At 37.5% G+C, this 7,659-nt stretch overlaps 1 long non-coding RNA gene across 1 annotated transcript; it reads right to left on the reverse strand.

The window, feature by feature from the left end:
* Positions 1-2,740: 2,740 nt before the first annotated feature.
* On the reverse strand, positions 2,741-7,026 carry LOC124173121. Its single transcript, XR_006868390.1, has 4 exons — positions 6,787-7,026; positions 6,500-6,671; positions 6,292-6,388; positions 2,741-3,153 (listed from the first exon to the last, which is right to left on the reverse strand). It is a non-coding gene; the product is annotated as an uncharacterized LOC124173121 (long non-coding RNA).
* Positions 7,027-7,659: the final 633 nt, after the last annotated feature.

The following is a 7,659-nucleotide window of genomic DNA, read 5'->3' on the forward strand; positions in this document are numbered from 1 at the left end:
TTACGGCATTGTATTGCCTTGTTATTTCCTCCCAAGCCGCGATTTTTTCCTTCAGAAAAACGGCGTCTGTCCTCTTATTTTCCACTATGTCTTTCTTTTCACCGACCAGTTCAATAACTAGATTTCTCTCAAAATCGTTAAAGTTTTTCCCTCGCTTTGCCATTTCAGTTGATTTGAGCAGGCTTCAGTGGCTTCTTCGCGTGTTTATTTATTACCTTTCAAAATTCGCTCTTCAAATTTGTTTACGTTGCTATAGTTGCGACGGTAACGCCATCTGTTGGATTTCATAATAACTACGTGCTCGAAGCAATAACTATCGGGAGCTAGGTTATGAGACCGATTGTTTCTTGCAACCCAAAATAAGTTATGAGTTCCATAACTTTATGAGACCCATAGCTATCGAACCGATAGCGAAAGTTTCTTGCAACCGGCCATAAGAGGGTTAATTTTCCATCAAGTTAATTGATCATGGTTGTCAGGAGGTTTTTTTGTGGTGAAGTGGATGAAATCGTATGCTAACTATAAAAATGATGTATCATTAGTGAAAATCAAAGATGACGACCAGTGATTGTAATGAAATGCAGAAATAAACATTTCTTTCTAAAAGTGTATGCTAGTTTTTTTCAATCGTTCAATCAATGCGCAGCGAAAACTGAGTTGCGAGGTTCTTGAAAGGGTCTCGTTCTGGCCGGAGCTAGGGTTTGGTGAGGGGCTTAGTTAGGTGACTTCGGTTGGCAGAGGGTGTGGGGGTTTAGCCTTGGCTGAAAAAGGGGAGAATGATGTATGTGGATACGATTCAAAATGGTGAAGTAAAATGGCCGACTAGACCTAATAGCATCATCATTACGCCACAATATGGTAGCCAAGTTGGTAGTCATGTGACCAAGATGGCGGCGACCATAAGTGACCCAATTTACCGAAAACTATGCCACTAAATATATAAAATCGTTTCTGGCATGACTTCTCCGGGGAATTCGTAATACCCATTATGAAAGCACACAAATGGTCATTGCCTATAAACTCTAGAATGTCTCCCCTAAAAATAATTGCACTATTTCGTTTCATTACCTATTGATGCTTGACAAGATTTTATTTAATTCTAAGGACAAATGTGATCGAATGAGCAAAAGTGGAGTGTGAAAAATAATGTGTAAAGGCTGTGGTATTCGTTATGTTTTCCAGAATGGTAGAAGGTTTACAGGTGGAGTGAAGAAACACTGAAGAAGTTTTATGCATACATAAAGGTGGAAACTTGTTTTACTAACTATTTATGCCTGAATAAACATTTTGGCAATTTTGACCGATATTTTACATGGTATTGACTAAGGGCTCAAATAAGACTTAATGGAAAATTTAAAAATTGATAATAGCCCGGATGGTCTTTGTAATGATGTTTTACTTTGTACCCACCAACCTTTGTTAAAGTTAAACATCCCCATGACGTCCAAACCCATACCTTCACTCACGATCTACCTGTATCCCAGCTAGCACATTATAAGTCATTGAGATAAGGTGAAAGGAAGAAATAAGGAAGTCACTTCTCAAGTAAGCTTGTTATGGGTTTCTTACGGCCAGGGCGACAAACATCCAGAGTAATGGCAAAATGGATGCCAAACTTGCAGCACTTCCGTAGATGCTGTTATTATCCCATCGTTTCAGAGTGTTAATTAAGGCCTTTATGCATTAAAACAATGTTTTTATTATTGGCGCTTCTATATTATGAGGAGAAATAACATCATACCACCATAATTTGAAAATCATTCACATTTATGAACTGATAGCGAAACGAAGGTCGTAAGAAAAACACAATTTCACAGGAATACCGACGTAGAATAATATAAAAATGCCGGAAGGAACATCTAATATACGTACTGTAGTCATCGGGTTATCAAGCCATAATTTAAAATTCATAAATGTTAAAATGTATGGACCTTGAATAATTTCAGTTTTTCATGCACATGCCACACAAGTTTTTTTTACATAATTGGATATTTAATTGGTAACTACGCCACTCTTATTTAACAACTGCCGTGGTGTAGTGGTTAACGTGTAGCACTTCGGTTACGGAGGTCGTACGTTCGGATCTACCCTGATGTTATTTTTTTTTTCTTTCCGCCGCATGGATACAGTACTTGTATTATGCTTTATTTTTTCATTAGCCGGTCGCTGGCAGTTATTAATTTTTTTCTATTTACGGGAAAATCTGTTATCAATTGTTAAGCCCTTATAAAAACTCGCTTAATTTCACCAATTCGAGACTCAAATCACCGCTGGCGGCGCTGCAGGCGCTGACAATATGGCCGACGCAGCGAGGTTAGTGTTCTGAATATACCATAGGCGTAGTAGGAGCACAACTCTGTGGTAGGAAGTATCGTCGAGGCATCCCGCTGTATCAATTGAAATATATCGAGGAAGATTTTTCTTGGTTATGAAGAGGTATTTAGATACCTAGGGGCAACAACGAATAGCGGCTGTGCCACGCAGGGAGAGTGTATGAGGGACTTGTTAATTTCCGTTGGTTGCCTTAGCCAGCAAGGCGGTGAATTGAAAGTATTGGCTTTGGAAAGTATTGGCTATTGCCCAGATAGCATGCTAAACTTGCAGCAAGCTTGCTGCAAGCTTGTCACGACAAAGTTGCAAGGTTGCAGCAAGCTTGTCATGACAAGCCTGCAAGCTTGCGGCAAGCTTGAATCAAACCTCCTAGTTACGCTTTTTCAAACTTGCAGCAAACTTGTCGCAACAAACTTGCAGCAAACCTGTCGGAGCAAACTTGTCGCATCAAACTTGCAGCAAACTTGTCGCATCAAACTTGCAGCAAACTTGTCACATCAACCTTGTCGCATCAAACTTGCAGCATCAAACTTGCGGCAAACTTGTCGCATCAAACTTACCGCAAACTTGTCCCATGAAACTTGCAGCAAACTTGTTGCCTCAAACTTGTCGTATCAAACTTGCAGCATATTGTCACATCAAACTTGTTAATGTTTTGATAAAATTAAAAAAAAACAAGGATGCAAATTGGCTTTGAGGATGTAAAATTAAAAAATCATTTTCTTGAATTCCTGTTTATTTACACATATAATTACATATTTAGAGATTTATTAAATATCTTCATCAGCCTGAACCTCGGCGTGTTTGTTCATCCTGCCAATCCTTGAAGAGAAAATAGTAATTACTCCACGTGAAATGAGGTATAATGTGTCATTTGACAAAAGCAGGGAGGTACTATCATTTGCAAAAGTCTTGCAACAAATCGAGTGGCACCACTTTCGCTCCATTCGTTACATGGTTATCTTATTGGATTTAGACCCTTATGACTCTTTCCACAAGATTGAAGCCAAATCCTAAGATCCGAGTGTCATTTGATATGTCACTCATCTTCCGTATATTCCATGGTAACACAATAAGCTACACAATGCAACCCAATCAGCACAAGATTCTTCCGCACATACACAATGGAACACACTTAGCACTATGACATGCGCTGGTCTAGGGATTTTCAATTTCAGATTATTATTATGTACATGACATACACAAATACAATTCTTCACTATGCACACAGAACAATTTATATGATTTAGATGCATAAATCACTTCCTTCATGTTATCGGATATCGAGAAATATTACTTGACGAAATGGAAAAGGCACACCTCTCAGAAATGAAATTCAACACTGTCATCACAGGGCTATCCAGCAACTGAACTATATTCATGGTGGCTTCGCACTGATCCGAAATTTTCTCCACCTTCAACTATTAATTACGTCATGCCGAACGTCTAAAGACACGAACTCTTCCTGCAGTTAGTACCTACATGACCGCAACTCCCAACTTGTTTATTCTCCAAACAATGAATCAAATACAACCGGTATAGTGATGCATCGTGTTAATCGCGCGTGTGAATGCTAGCAGTTATTCATGATGACATCGTACGGAATCCAGAATAATTCTTCGCTTCGAGAGCATTGTCAAATGTAACATGAAGCGAGGGATATGAGACTAGCCCACTTCGCCAAGGGCATACTCAGGATCATAACTGAGGGGGGTGGGGGTCAAGCCATGGTCTTGAGGGAGGGGGGCAAGCCAAGTTGTGACATTAGTTTTTGAGATTATTTCCTCTCAAATTGAATTATTAATTGTCGATTTCTGGCCACCATTAAATTTGAATGACCACTATCTGGGTATAAACCTTAATGGTAGCTCAGAAGGACTCACAAACAGGTCATCGTGACACGGGAGGGAGACGTAGGAAAGTTTGAGATTATTTTTATACTCGTATTTGACTGGATTAGAGAAGTGAAAATATTGAAGAAATTACGTATATGGAACCATAGATTACTACGATAGTTCTCATCCCAAACGTTAATAATGATGAGCAGTTACGGACCTGTAAAGGAAACTTTATAACACTGGGAATCATATTCACCACTGATTCTGATTGGAGTTCCCTCAAGGGAAACGCAATGATTCGTCCTACCGTGCTAACAACGTAGGATTCCCGTCGAACGATCATTTAAATTAGAAATTGTAATTAAAAAATGCTCAAATTCAATATTTGGTATTCTCTTAACACACATGTAAAAAATAAAAAAAACTTTAAAACAAAATACAGCTTTGAGGAGGACAAAAAAATTTGGGAATTGGAGGGAATCAAACGCTCCTCCTCCGATTACAAGCCGAGAACTCTTCCACTGCGCTATTCAGACTTCAATTGTTGAGGATGGTGATTCTGATAATTTATCTTAATAGTAACATGAGCTGCTGTCATATGCTTCCCAATTGAAAGATTTTTGAACAAAATAATCACTTTCTCAGTATTTCAGTCTATCATTTGTTTATGTCTTTATAGCCTGAATACGGAGGCTTTCACATACTTTACGTTTCCGCTGGTTAGTATAGGAATATTATGATGTTGTTGCTCGAGTCGCCTGCGGCTTCGGTATCATGGTATCGTCCTTATAAGTTATTATTATTCGTTATTATGTTTCTAAATCGGTATTTGTAAATCTAATGAACAAGCTTATACATTCATTTCAAACAGAAATTCTGTTAAGATTTGCTTACGTCCTACTTGAAAGGTTTTATGAAATGAGCTGCCGTTCCACCGATTTCAATCCTGCCCTAAACATAAAACGTATTGCCAACAAACACATTTCCTAATACCATATAACCTACTTAATACATGTAGAGAAGTTAATTAATGATGCTAAGTAAGTATCATAATTATCCCTAATTCATCAGAGCATTATTTAAAAGATTGCAGGTTAACGTAATAACTTAATCATCAACGATATAGCAGCTTAGAATTATTATATGCATTCACACTTATTTAGCAGCGCAACATATTATCAAACAATACCTGTTGAAATCCGAAAATCATTGAAAAAGACTTTCAGCAGGAATTAAGCTTTCGTCGTCATATCTTGAATACGTGGAAAGGAGTACCTCTCTACCGGTTGACGGACGTCACTCTCGAGAACTCTGTTATTTATGCACGTCACGGTCGAGAACTCTGTTGTTATTTATGCAACGATTAAAGCCCATTAGCTTCACTAATTTCATATTTTTCGTGTTTGCTCAGATATTTATACGATGAAACATTTGGAATATCAAAGCTTCCTCATATCTTATGTCATAGATATAGTATTTTAAAAATCAACTCGAGTCAATAAATGTTAACAAAAGTCCGCCATGTTCACAGTGAGCCACTCGTGATTTCCAGCTCTCTGAAAAGAGCTAAGATCACTCAAAAAGAGCCAAGCTACAAACTTTTCAAAATCTCTCCGAGGAATTACCCTCGATCTTTTCTCCTGCATAAAATGCTATAATGTGTTTGGGGGAATATCATGAACATTAATTCACTTAAATGGAAGCGATCAAATCTCGAGACTGAAAAGGATTTTAAAAAACCTCACCCACACAATGACCCGTTCTCCATACATTGAACCATGAAGACTAGTGTTGGATTGCTGCACACACCCTAAAACCATACATTTTCCGGGCACAATCTTTGTGGTGCAAAAGTGGCGCCGCTCGCTTTGTTGCAAGACTTTTGCAAATGATAGTACATTGAGAAATTATTAACTGATATTCCAAAATGAATAAGCAATCAAATTTAATATTTAAGATGCCAATTGTACCCCCACATTCTCATAATGGCTGTATATGATTCAACTTCCATGGAACATTATAGATTAGTGTATACCTAACATAAGAGGGAATGGAAAATATGAAGAAAATGTCTGATGATGATCGAATTAATGTGGCAGAGAAATGAGAAGCAACAACTTACTTTCTCATTTTCCTCACTTTAGCCTGGTTCAGCCAATCACTTAAACAACCCTTCAGCGACACATCCGACGCCTCAGGGTAGATCCTTCTGCATACACCTATGAAATAATAAAAAACATACTTAATGTCACTTAATGTAATATGTTAAAAGTTCATTTCAATGATCAATTATTATAATAATCTTAGAATATCTTATTGAATGCACTCACGAAAAATAACAGGACACACAGATGTGCTGTAAAAAGATTTCTTTGCTGAATTCTTCAGCGGTTTGCCCGTTAGAGAGTACAATTCTGCCACATCATCACTTATGAGACGACGCACTATATTTTGAAGCAGTGCTCGTTCATTTTTCCCACCAACTGCTACCAAACATTGCATCTAGAGATAAAAAAGACCAGATCAATGAAGAGTTTACATGTAATACAAGAATAAAAAAATCATGTTCACAGCCAGAAGAAAAATTCATAAAATTGTAGTACGTGTGCATACTGACCGAATTCTTCTGAAGTTTGCCTGTTAGGGAATACAGCTCTGCTACATTGTCATTCTAAGACGACGCAACATATTTTGTAGAATTGCTCATTCATTTCTTCTACCAACTGCTACCAAACATTGCATCTAGAGATAAATAAAGATCAGATCTATTAAGAGTTAACAGCTAATACAAGAATAACAAAAATCATGTTTACAGCCAGAAGAAATATTCACCAAAATAATTAACACAATTGTCATGGTTAGTATGCACATGTAGTATGTGTGCACAAGTGCATATGAAATTACAAAAATCCAATCATACCAAAACTGTTTAATATTTCATTGGATAATAATCCATATGCACTTCAAAATTATGTTGTACTTGACCATTTTTATAGCACTTTGAATTCCAAACACCTACGAATGTCTGGCGAGCTCCAAATTTACATGGATTTTGAAACTTTCTTGCAAAAACTTAATTGTTCTTTCATTAAAAAATCATACATTGTTTGAATCAGGATGGTAGCACACAAATTATCATTATTCACTGACCAACTTTGGCTCAAATGAGGGATCTCCACCTATCCTATGGCAGAGTTTGATGAAATCCTCATCCGCTGTCAAAGGCAATTGGCTGAAATTCATCTCCTCCACAGTAGCATCCTTTCGCTTTGGGTCACAAGCCAATAAAGCATCTACTTTCCTCTCCAAGTGTGAAAACCCAGGTGCCATTTCTCCCATCCACATGAGGAGCTGGCTATTCTGTAGTTTTAATTTTTCTGCAACCTGTAAATATAAAATTGTTATAAATACACTAATACCGATTGATTTGCTTACTACATTAGCAGACTTGGTACTTAATCATCATAAATCCTGCCTACATGGCTATCAA

This window comes from Ischnura elegans, assembly GCF_921293095.1.
Source record: "Ischnura elegans chromosome 13 unlocalized genomic scaffold, ioIscEleg1.1 SUPER_13_unloc_4, whole genome shotgun sequence".
Classification (NCBI taxonomy): domain Eukaryota; kingdom Metazoa; phylum Arthropoda; class Insecta; order Odonata; family Coenagrionidae; genus Ischnura; species Ischnura elegans.